Source organism: Staurois parvus, unplaced genomic scaffold, assembly GCF_062004578.1.
Source record: "Staurois parvus isolate SC_StPar_1 unplaced genomic scaffold, SC_StPar_1.0 ptg000544l, whole genome shotgun sequence".
Lineage (NCBI taxonomy): Eukaryota > Metazoa > Chordata > Amphibia > Anura > Ranidae > Staurois > Staurois parvus.
The window spans coordinates 6,882,674-6,895,353 of NW_028318340.1; the positions used below are offsets into that span (position 1 = coordinate 6,882,674).

At 41.9% G+C, this 12,680-nt stretch overlaps 1 protein-coding gene across 4 annotated transcripts in view; it reads left to right on the forward strand.

Annotated features, from left to right (window-relative positions):
* The window catches only part of STARD13 (StAR related lipid transfer domain containing 13), a 411,711-nt gene that overhangs the window by 257,969 nt on the left and 141,062 nt on the right, over positions 1–12,680 (forward strand). Inside the window, exon 1 of one of the 4 annotated variants that reach the window (XM_089690869.1) lies at positions 6,760–6,789. The exons of the other annotated variants lie outside the window; for them this stretch is intronic. The gene's annotated coding sequence lies outside the window, so the exon portion shown is untranslated. Of the gene's footprint in view, positions 1–6,759; positions 6,790–12,680 lie in introns of those variants that run through there. 4 annotated transcript variants of the gene reach the window in all.

The following is a 12,680-nucleotide window of genomic DNA, read 5'->3' on the forward strand; positions in this document are numbered from 1 at the left end:
AGGTAGGATGTGCTCCATAGCGAGGAGGTAGTCATTTTAGGCAGTAGTAAATCCTGTAGTTTGTTTATAAAAATAGGGGCATTCATGTCTTTTTCTTTTAAAATGTTTTGTCTGAAGAATGAACATGAATATTTCACAACAAAAACACACTGCTCAAAAAAATGTAAGGAACACTTTTTAACCAGAGTATAGCATCAAGTCAATTAAACTCCTGGGATATTGATCTGGTCAGTTAAGTAGCAGAGGGGGTTGTTAATCAGTTTCAGCTGCTTTGGTGTTAATGAAATTAACAACAGGTGCACTAGATGGGCAACAATGAGATGACCACCAAAATAGGAATTGTTTTACAGGTGGAGGTCACTGACATTTTTTTCCCTACTCATCTTTTCTGCCTGTTTTTTCACAAGTTTTGCATTTGGCTAGAGTCAGTGTCACTACTGGAAGCATGAGGTGATACCTGGACCCTACAGAGGTTACACAGGCAGTCCAACTCCTCCAGGATGGCACATCAATATGTGCCATTGCCAGAAGGTTTGCTGTGTCTCCCAGCACAGTCTCAAGAGCACGGAGGAGATTCCAGGAGACAGGCAGTTACTCTAGGAGAGCTGGACAGGGGCGTAGATGGTCCTTAACCCATCAGCAGGACCGGTATCTGCTCCTTTGTGCAAGGAGGAACAAGATGAGCACTGCCAGGGCCCTACACAATGACCTCCAACAGGCCAATGGTGTGAATGTCTCTGACCAATCAGAAACAGACTTCATTACGGTGGCCCGACATCCTCTAGTGGGCCCAACATCCTCTAGTGGGCCCTGTGCTCACTGCCCGGCACCATAGAGCTTGATTAGCATTTGCCATTGAACACCAATATTGGCAGGTCCGTCACTGGCGCCCTGTGCTTTTCACAGATGAGAGCAAGTTCACCCTGAGCACATGTGACAGACATGAAAGGGCCTGGAGAAGCCATGGAGAATGTTATGCTGTCTGTAACATCGTTCAGCATGACCCTTTTGGTGGTGGGTCAGTGATGGTCTGGGGAGGCAAATCATGGAGGGATGCACGTACCTCTACAGGATAGACAATGGAACCCTGACTGCCATTAGGTATCGGGATGAAATCCTTGGACCCATTGTCAGACTCTATGCTGTTGCAGTGGGTCCTGGGTTCCTCCTGGTGCACTAAAATGCTAGGCCTCATGTGGCGAGAATATGCAGGCAGTTCCTGGAGGATGAAGGAATTGATACCATTGAATGGCCCCCACGCTCGCCTGACCTAAATCTAATAGAACACCTCTGGGATATCATGTTTCAGTCCATCCAACGCCACCAGGTTGCACCTCAGACTGTCCAGGAGCTCAGTGATGCCCTGGTCCAGATCTGGGAGTTAATACCCCAGGACACCATCCGTCATCTCATTAGGAGCATGCTCCAAAGTTGTCAGGCATGCATACAAGCATGTGGGGGGCCACACAAACTAGTGAGCACCACTTTGAGTTGCTGCAATGAAATTTCAGCAAAATGGACTGACCTGCTGCATCATTTTTTCACTTAGATTTTCAGGGTGTCTTTGAATTCAGTCCTCTGTAGGTTGATAATTTTCATTTCCATCAAACGATGAGGCATCCTTACGATCCTAACACATTACCCAGTCCATATCAGTATAGATATCCAGCATGAGATTTTTCCCCATTGAGATCTTATGTGTTTTCAATGTGTTCCTTTAATTTTGTTGAACAGCGTAGTATTTTTATGGTCCCAAAATTGGTTTTATAGTATTTACACCTGCTTTATGCTGGTGCACCTGTCGGTTTGCTTAGGTTGGTAAATATTGTTTGGTGCTAATTTTTGTGTTGAATAAATCCAATTTTTCATGTTTTTGCACAGTTGCACCATTTCTGCCTGGGCACCTCTGGTGCACATCTTTAGTAAATCATCCCCTATATCTGCAATTCAGGTAATTCAAACATTTATCATTAAAAGTGAAACTCCAGCTTTCTTGAGGAAAAAAGCCCTGTTTAGATGATTTATTTTCATTGCAAGGATTTTAACAAAGCTAAAAGCATATGTGAATGCAGCAGAGTCTGAGAGCTAAAATTCCTCATCCAACTAGCATTCCACTATACAGGGTATTACAGAAAACTAGACCAGGCAGGTCAAACTCAAATTAATCAGTGGGTCGAATAAATATTCAAGGAGTCACATTTTATCTATTAAGGGCCGCACCTATATAATTTCAGAGAAAATTGTAGCATTTTGGTAATTTAACATTATTATCACAATTACAACTTACAGCATGCTCTACCAGACCAAGGAGCCATAAATCATTTCTCAAGCATTGTGTAGCACAGCTACATAAAGAAGTGTAGCTTTTGAAAGCTGGTCCTCTTTTAGGTAAAAATTGTAAACCACCGAGGGCCACCACAAGGAAGGAGCAGGGAGATCTCACGTGGCACAAAGTACCAGTTTTAAATGCCTTAGCTGGACAGATGATGTTTCTTACTCTGGTTACATTTAAAGTGATAATAAAGGCTCAATATTTATTTTTTTAAATAACAAACATGTTATATTTCCCTGCTCTGTGTAAAGGTTTTGCACAGAGTAGTCCCAAACTTCCCCTTCTCGGGTCCCGCCACCAGAACTCCTGGCCCCTCTCCCCTGCTGAGTGCCCCCATAGCAAGTGTCTTGCTATGGGGTCACTGGTGCATACTTGCTCCTGAGCCGTGCTCTGTGTGTCCATTATCTTACACAGCAGGACTCAGCCCCACCCCCTCACTCCTCACTGGTTGTGATTGATGACAGTGGGAGGCAATGGCCGCTGCTGTGTCTGAGCCAATGAGGAGGAAGAGAGCTGCTGCTCCTGTGCTGGTTCAAGATCAGGCTTAAGTAAGTATTTGTGGGTGGGCTGGGAGGGGGGGGGGGACACAGAGAATGTTTTTTTACCTTAATGCAAAGAATGAATGAAGGTAAAAAAACCTTAAGAGCTGATGCACACATGTGCAGTGCGGATTGAAGCTCGGGTTTCACCGGTTCATGTCAGGTTTACGTCAGGTTCAGGATTAGCTCAGGATCTTATCTTGTTCACACATATGTGGTTTAGAAACAGCTCCCATAGAAGTCGGTAGCCTGACCACACTGCACAGAATTTGGACAGGACTCTTTTTCAAACCGTACTGAATCCGCACTGCCAGTGCACCGGACATATGTGAACAAGCACCATAAAAAGCAATGTTTTTTCACGTCATGCGGATTGAAGGCAGTTCAAACCACATCCAATGTGCATATTTGTGAAACGGCACTTAGCCTTTACAACCACTAATGTTATTACATTTTATTCTATAAATATGTAACTATATTAAATTGTGTTTTTATATTGTCCTTGAGTTCATATGTATTTACAGTTTGTTCTTTTTTCAACAATTCTCTGCTGATAGCAGAAACAATTTGTTTGAGGGTATGTTTAGACCTGCCATTTTCAACCAGCGTGCCATTCTAGGCTTTCCTTGAGCAGTGGAAGAATGATATCTGAACTGATAGTGCCTGCACAGGTCAGGGGTCAGCATCACCAGTGGCATAACAATAATGATCTTTTTAGCTGTCTAAAAAAGATGGCATTCTTCCAACTGACTACCAATGTAGGGAACATTTGTCCCAATGACCCCCAATTAAATAATGCATTCTTTCCACTGACCACCAACCACCATATAAAGGACATTCTTTCTTTCATTGCTCATTGATATACGGGGGAGTCTCTCTGTAAGGGGGGCCTTCTCTCTGACCATTAATTTTTGGGGACAGCTTTCACACTGTCCACTAATAAAAGGGGAACATTCATAGAAAACTACAAAATAAAATGAAAAACAAATATCTAAAAAAGACAGACTCCCTTACATTGGTGGTTATAGGAAACTGACCACCAATGTAAGGGAGTCTGTCTTTTTTAGATAATTCTTTTTCATTTTATTTTGTGATTATTTCTGAAAATTATTTCATCATATAGATTAAGGGGTGTTAAAAATGATCCACCTTGGTTGTCATATACTGTAGGTATGCCATTATTTTATTTACTGTTCTATTTTTCTACAAATTACTAATCTTGCTAATGTACTGATAGCTCTAGATATAAATTGTAGCAGAGATCTTCCGAGTCCTGAACATTTTCTAAAGGGCTCCTCAGGGGTAAAAAGTTGAAAAGGCTGGTTTAGGCACAGGGAAACCTTTTATTTATGTTATTTAGTAAAGGAAGAAATTCTTATCTGCCCATTTCTACATGGGAAATAATAATTTGGAACAGCTTTGCCTTTTTCTAAAGCTGTTTGGGCAGTTTATCTTCCCATTGTTGACATATATTAACATAGGTGAGAGTAATCCAGTAAGAGCACCTATTATTCCTAGACACTTGCACTTCTCCCATACAAGAGATAACTCCTGAATTATGCCTCATAATAAAAATTGAGCACTGAGGTTCAGGCAAAGCTGCTGCAACTCTGTCCAGCCTCTCCCTGCATCAGTAGATTACAGCTATAGTGATCTATTGCTGGCTGATTGCCAGAAAAATATATACTTTTGCATTTAATAAATTACACCCCAGGGTCAGACTGACCATTTGGAAACTCGGGCACTGCCCGAGGGGCCCGTGGACAGTAGGGGGCCCCATGAGATGCCCCTGGTACCTTTTTCATAGGCTTTTTTGAGTTTGGACAAGGACACAGGGGCCCATGATCCCCTATTGCCCGGGGGGGGGGCCCCATGAGTTGTCAGTCCGCCCCTGTTACACCCATATACATGCAAGTGTAAATGCAAGTACCAGCGATTTCAGGCTATAGCCATGTAACGTATTATATCAATCCAGTCCTATGGACAGGATTAGTACCAGATGGGGCCCCCAAGCACAGCAAACTCAGGCGTATTTTATGCTCTGTGCCCATATGCCTTTTTTATTTCTTCTGTGTGCATAAACCCTAAAGCCAAAACCACTTTTGGGGGGAATAAAGTGGGGAAGGGTTATAATCCCTACTAGCTTTTCATGTTGTCTTTGCACCTGCTGGGGGAGATCCACTCTATTGTCACTGGGACTTACAGCAAACCTTCAATGTAAAACAGTAGGTCTGATTTTTTGCACACCCCTTGTCCCCCAGTGTAAATGGCTTTCAAAAGCCATTTGTAAACCAACACACTGCCTGGAAAAACAATTTCCTCAACCACAGCTTCCGGGAGGCACAGGTCATGTCACCGTGTCTCTATGTTGTCTCCTGGGATACTTGGGCGCTTGAAATCCTGCAAGAATTCACTTTGGCAGTGGACTGGAGTACATTCTAATGATATTTAGAGCTCCAAGCTCTTCAGGAAGGCAAAATCACATCGCTCATGCTTTGATGAAGTCATTTTTTTTTGCAGGTGACCTGGTTGTTTTGGTTTTTTTTCTTTTACAAATGGCTATTTACAGCCACTTGTGTTGGGGTTCTGCTTTAAAGCGATGGAAACCCCAATCTCTTGAGCTGTCATTGTAAATAGAGAATAGAGGGAACATTCTCAAACTGGGGCATTTCTTCTGGTGGCAGCTTTCTAAGAGGAGATCTCCTTCACTTTGGAAAGATTTCCTCCCAGTTTCTGTGGGATCTACAGGCCAGTGAAGTGAAGTGAGCTGAAGTGCCAATCTGCGGTTTCTAAATCGAGCAAAACCCTCTCTTGTATTAAAAGAGGTATAGACTCCAGAGAGAGAGAGAGAGATCATAATACCCCTGTACAAATCATTAGTAAGACCTCATCTGGAATATGCAGTTCAGTTTTGGGCACCAATTCACAAAAAGAACATTGGGGAACTGGAGAAAGTACAGAGAAGGGCAACCAAACTGATAAGAGGCATGGAGGAGCTCAGCTATGAGGAAAGATTAGAGGAACGGAATGTATTCTCTGAAGGGGTGATATGATCAGCATGTATAAATACATCAGTGGTTCATATAGTGAACTCGGTGTAGAGTTTTTCACCCTGAGGTCATCACAGAGAACAAGGGGGAACTCTTTACATCTGGAGGAAAAGAAATTTAATCTCCAAACACGGAAAGGTTTCTTCACAGTGAGAGCTGTGAAAATGTGGATTAGACTCCCTCAAGAGTTGGTTCTGGCCAGCTCAGTGGATTGCTTCAAAAAAGGCCTGGATTCTTTCTTAGATACACAGAATATAACTGGATACTAACATTTATAGGTAAAGTTGATCCAGGGAATGTCTGATTGCCTCTCAGGGGATCAGGAAGGAATTTCTTTCCCAGCAGGAGCAAATTGGATCATGCTTTGCTGGGTTTTTTTGCCTTCCTCTGGATCAACTGTGGGTATAGGATTATAACTTTTTTTTTTTCTATGGATGGATTTTTGTCTTTTTTAAGCCAGACTAATTATATGTAACTGGGACACAGATGACTCTAAAAAACCTGACCGGGTTTTATCTATTCCCTAGTCTACCCCATAAGAAATATAGCATATATATTTAAATGCTGTGTAAGTTTTTCTCATGTGCACAGTAATTCTAACAGCATGTAAAAAACACACCAGCTAAATGGAAGATGGGGATTGGCCAAGTGTGTCATTTGCTCACTGCAGGAGGTCAGTAGGAGCACTGTACAGCTCAATACATTCAGCATTGTTGGATGTCTGCAATGAAGCAGCATGCCAGCACAATCACGTAACACAACATTTTTTGTCTCCTACAACTTGGCTTTCTGCTTCTATGTGAAGTTTGTGGACAGTTGAAGCAACCTTTCATTATGATATTCTGTGCAGCCGCAGGCTTCCTGAATGGTGAGTCTATCTTTGTGTGTGGCTTATCTACCGTAAATCTAGGACTGTAGTTTGCAATCTTTTAACTCTTTCCTTGCCGGTTAATATAGCCTTCAGCTCTTACGATAGGTAGCAACCCTGCTCAAGGAAAGCAGTGTAGTAAGTCAGATTCAGTTAGCTGGTGGGATGTGTGTGGGATTATCCTTTACATGTGTTCATTGTAATATGTAGCTGCAGGCTATAATACAAGTCATTGGAAGAGATGGCTTAAAGATGACTCAAAAAGCTTTTGTAAAGAGGAAAAGGACATGGTACTGTCAGAATTATGTCAGGTGTCCTTTTTAATGTGATGTGTGGTTAGTATAACCCGTATTTATCTGCGGTATGGAATTCAGCCTAACGGTTTGTTTATGTAACTAATGTATTCTATTTATAATAGAAAATGTAACATTTTATTATCACATTTACTCTTTGGCAATATTAGGGGGTGGTTTTACAAGTCTGTAAAGTTGACCTTTAAACTTACTTTTTGCCTTTTTTATGTAAATTTCAGTCAAAATTATATTTTATTTTAATTAAATTATACTGAGATCAAATTGTCTGCTAGCTTTTTTTTATCAGATGTATTTATGGCTGAAAGAACCTAAAAGCTGGGAGGTTGAGACGTATTGTGGAACTAAAAGTCTTAGCATGCCATATCAACATTTCCATCTGTCATTGACAACACTGACACCTGCAGGTTCCAAGATGATACTTCATGTCTCACGATTTCGTTCATTGATTTTTTTTTTCGCCGCTGTCTACTAGGGTGCTTATACTAAAACAAACTCATCTAATTGCAAGATAGATACTTTTAAAAAGAAATCTATTAAAGTGTATGTAAAACCTTTACGTTTTGGATAGAGTAGCTAAAGAACATAGAGCATATGCTAACTTTTAATACTGTCTGTGCCCACCCTCTAGGGGGATTCAATGCTGTATCTGCCCTGTGACTATTTTCACCAAGGCAGGAAGTAAGTGGAAGTTTTAAAATTAAAGCTAAAACTTTGAGTTGTTTTGAGAACAAGAGATGAGGGCAAATCTTTCAATAGAGACAAATGATCCAGTGATAGCTGTCAAAGTTGGAAATTGCCCTTTCCTGGAAGATGTTCTCACATTTCCTGTTCCATATGCCAGACAGAAAATTAAGGAAAATCTCCCCAGCAGGGCACAGACAGCAAAAAATAACTTAATAGGGTTTTCAACACTTATCTACTCTATCCACAAAAATGGGCTATACATACAGTACAACCTAAGACATAGTAACTGACTTCATTATCATGTAGCAAATGTGAGCTGAATGGCTTCTGACTAAAGAGTACCTGTTAGCTCAGATGTGTAGAATGTTTGACGTAAAGTGTTACTAAACCCAGGACCCTGCATTCACTATATCTGGTCTCCCACAGTGCACAGAACATGGAAATGCTATTTTTTTAGTAAATATAAACTGCTAAACACGTTTTCTCATCAGCAGTTGGAGCAGTTTTGTGACTTCTATCAGTGTTCAGCAGCGCACTGGTTAAAGCTTGTAAGAGGAGTTTTCTTTCTGCTCTAGGAGGATGCAGAACCCCTGACCTCTGTCTGGACAATGCTGATTGGCCCTGTGCTAATCACATGCACTCTCCCAAGAAAAAAAAAACTTCTCTAGCAATACACACCAAATTGAGCATGTGCAGAGTGTCTCCACACAATATGTCTTATCAGGAGATAACAGGGGGACACTGGAAGGAGGGGAGGAGCAGAGAAGACAGGATCAAACAGCATTTGTACACAATGCAGAGGACTAACCCCTTAGTTTACACAGTGAGTATATCAAGCATGCTTTGCTGCATATACAGACTGATTTTACTGTTGTAGGTTTAGTGACACTTTAATGCTCAGTAGGTATGCTCTAAGAAACACTGAGAACTGGTTTAATAAAATGCATGTTTTATGCCAGACTATCAAAGCTTCAGAGTCAGTTCCATCTTCTTAGATGCTGGTTGCAAGAACAATCTTGCTGGGTTGGCCATTATGATACTCAAGACCGTACACTGGACAACACTGTCACACTACAATCACAAGTGTATAGTACATGAAGGGTCTTGCTGGCAGAGCTCAAAAGACTGACATATGCAACACTGAGGGTCCATCAGGCTCAGATACATTATTTGATTTTTGTGTTCATCTCGTCTGGCGAAACAGAGATGAACAAAGTCAACCCTGACTACTTGGAAGTAATCGGGGCATTGCCGTCATGCACTCTGTATTGGATGTGCCTGTCAGATGAAAGGAAAGTTAAATGAGGAGCTGGTCCTTTGCTACATGCATACAAGGCATTTCTGTTTTGATACACCGCAGTGTCCACATAATCTAATCCATGAGAGATCATGGAACTCCTCACAGGTTGTACCATCATTTCTGCTTTTCTGAGATTGAGGCTGTAGTGTGGCTTTTCCTATCCCACTGAAGAGAATGGGCAGTTTGGAGATGTTCTTTATTCGTCTTTAAGTTGGTACTCACTGAGAGCTCCCCTGGGTTCAGTGTGAAGGAGTCCTCTAGAGTGACAATTGGCTGCAAGTGACAATGTTCACTGACACTGTACTCAACAGTGAGCACACCTATTACTGGGTACATATGGGTGCCTCGTTTCCCTCTTTGTAGCTCAGCTCCAAATGCTTGTACACTGACTGATCAGTTCCTATGGTGTGTTAAACCCTGGAAATAACCTCAGCTCTGTATGGTTCACCCTGTTTGACTGGACCTGAACACAAATGGAAACTTGTCATACAGAGAAATCCATGTACATATCCTTTAAACAGCATTACTAAGAAACAATTGGGGAATTTTGTCAAAACTGGAGCAGACATAATATTGAGCAACTGCAGTGGAATAACATCCTTACAGGATGTCTCCAATTTACAAGCCGACCTCAATGCACTGTTTAATTGGGCAACTATGTGGCAAATGAGGTTTAATGTTGATAAATGTAAGGTTATGCAATTGGGGGCTAAGAATATGCATGCATCATACATACTAGGGGGGGGTACAACTGGGGGAATCAATGGTAAAGAAGGATCTGGGGGTTCTGGTAGATCACAAGCTTAATAATGGCATGCAATGCCAACCTGCGGTTTCTAAAGCAAGCAAAATCCTCTCTTGTATTAAAAGAGGTATAGACTCCAGAGAGAGAGATATCATATTACCCCGGTACAAATCATTAGTAAGACCTCATCTGGAATATGCAGTTTAATTTTGGGCACCAATTCACAAAAAAAAACATTGGGGAACTGGAGAAAGTACAGAGAAGGGCAACCAAACTGGTAAGAGGCATGGAGGAGCTCAGCTATGAGGAAAGATTAGAGGAACTGAATTTATTCTCTATTGAGAAGAGGAGATTAAAGGGGGATATGATCAACTTGTATAAATACATCAGTGGTTCATATAGTAAACTCGGTGTAGAGATATTCACCCTGAGGTCATCACAGAGGACAAGGGACACTCTTTACGTCTGGAGGAAAAGAAATTTAAACTCCAAACATGGAAAGGTTTCTTCACAGTCAGAGCTGTGCAAATGTGGAATAGATTTCCTCAAGAGTTGGTTCTGGCCATCTCAGTGGATTGCTTTAAAAAAAGTCCTGGATTCTTTCTTGCATACACAGAACATAACTGGATACTAACATTTATAGGTAAAGTTAATCCAGGGAATATCCAATTGCCTCTCGGGGGCTCAGGAAGGAATTTTTTTCCCCTGCAGGAGCAAGTTGAATCAGGCTTTGCTGGGGTTTTTTGCCTTCCTCTGGATCAATTATGGGTATAGGATTATAAAAAAAAATTTTTAATGGTTGAACTGGATGGACTTTTGTCTTTTTTCAGCCAGACTAACTATGTAACTGTGCATAGCAACCAGTCAGCTTTTATCATTCATTTTCAAAAATGCTATTCAATCACCCATGCTCAATTAACAGTGACAATCACCCACTAACTGCTGTGTAAAACAAGAAATTGTAAAATAATTGTATCCTTATAATGCACAGCTTTGTAATATAAGGATACATTCACTTTCAAAGTCTAACTGAACAAACCACAAATATAATCTGATTGGTTGCCATGTGCAGTTGCTCCAGATTTTGACTGCACTAGTTTTGATTAATTCAGCCCAGGTTTTGCTGGCATTTAAGAACATTTAATTGAAAGTCCAGTGCCTGTCACTCTTGAAAATGCCATGTCTCTGTGCATCTCTCCCACTGCATTGTAGTAACTGGGTAGCACATTATGTGACAGCAAAGCGCTGAAAGTGTGCATGGCGGAAGCTGAGCTGTTTAAGCTGGTTCAGACTTACAGTATTGTGAAAGGAAGTATCTATACATAGGAACATAAATTCAAAGTTTTTTGCAAATTAGAGGACTGGGGACTATATGCTGGCTGAGCATTTATTATCCTGGTCTTTATTGACTTTATTGTGTGTCCAGTTTCTAGAGGGGACCTGTTGTATCTTCTCCCTGTGTTGTTTGAGTTTCTCAAACTCTACTGGAAATGTAATCATTCAATTAAAGGCTTATTGTAAAGTACTTTAGAGTGTTAGCTCTTTAGAGAAAGCATTGCTATGAATGGTTCTATTTCTTCTACAAAACTGTGTGGAATTAGTTAAAGTGGTTGTAAACCTCAGATATGAAATATGAACAAAGCATATCCCTCTATAGTGTGTACTTGTCTCAATTAAGAGCACTAAGTGTCATTTCTGTGTGCTGCCTTGTTCCTCTGCTATCTGCATGAGTCACCTCTGACAAGTTTTCCTAACACCAAGAGAAAAAAGGTGACAGGGGAGAGACCTCCAGCACACAGCCTGTGTTTGGCAGCCTCATCTCTGTTCCTGTGTGTTGTGTGGAGGGGGTGTGTCCCTCCAATCAGCTCTCAGACCTCTCCTCGTTGAGCTCAGCAGTTTGTAATTTCAGGTTTTTGCTCCCTATTTTCTGAAAGCTCAGACAAGCTTTATACAATCTGCAAAACAGATGATGAGACAGGGATGTTTAATTCTTATCGTCTGACATCCAGGACATGCAGTTCCGGGCGCCGGCCAAGAAGTTTTGTTCTACATTTATCCCTGCTGTGGGCTACTCCAGCGCTGGTAGAAGCTCATTTGCAGGCAACGAAGCCTGGCTTTTAGTCAAGCAGCACAAACCCCTCACTGCTCAGGACATGACAGCAAAGGAGAGGGTGGGGGAGTGGTGTTTCCTTCAGTGCGGTTGTGTTCTGAGCGAGAACTTGGACACCTGTCTCCGAGCAAACATCACTTTTTATCTCCTAATATATGGTATTACAGCCTGTCCTAGCCCAACACTCTACTGCAGCTTATAATCCACTGCAATGCAAAGCCAGCACTGTGATTTTTGTCTCTCTTTCCACAAGAAGTCCATACATACTTTCCTGGCTTCCTATTGGCTGTCAGTCTCGGGACATTGAGCCCCCTCCAGTCCATGCAGCATACTGCTCCTCTGCTGTTCCAGGAATGGGTGTGCTGCTGTACCCCACCTGTAATGGACATCTAGAATCTTCCTGACCAAGTGCACTGTGGTATGCAACACTCAGCATGTGCAGTACAGTCACATAGGGCAGACTACACTCACACACAGCATCACCCCCCACCCCACATATCCCCAATGTTCCTCCTTTCCCCCCACTTATCCCCAATGTTCCTCCTTTCCCCCCGCTAATCCCAAATTTCCTCCTTTCCTCCACTTATCTCCATTGTTCCTCCTCTCCCCCCTCTAATCCCAAATGTCATCCTTTCCTCCATGTGTCCCCAATGTCCCCCCTATTCCCCCTCTTATCCCCAATGTTCCTCCTCTCCCCGCACTAATTCCAAATGTCTTCCTCTCCTCCACTAATCCCCA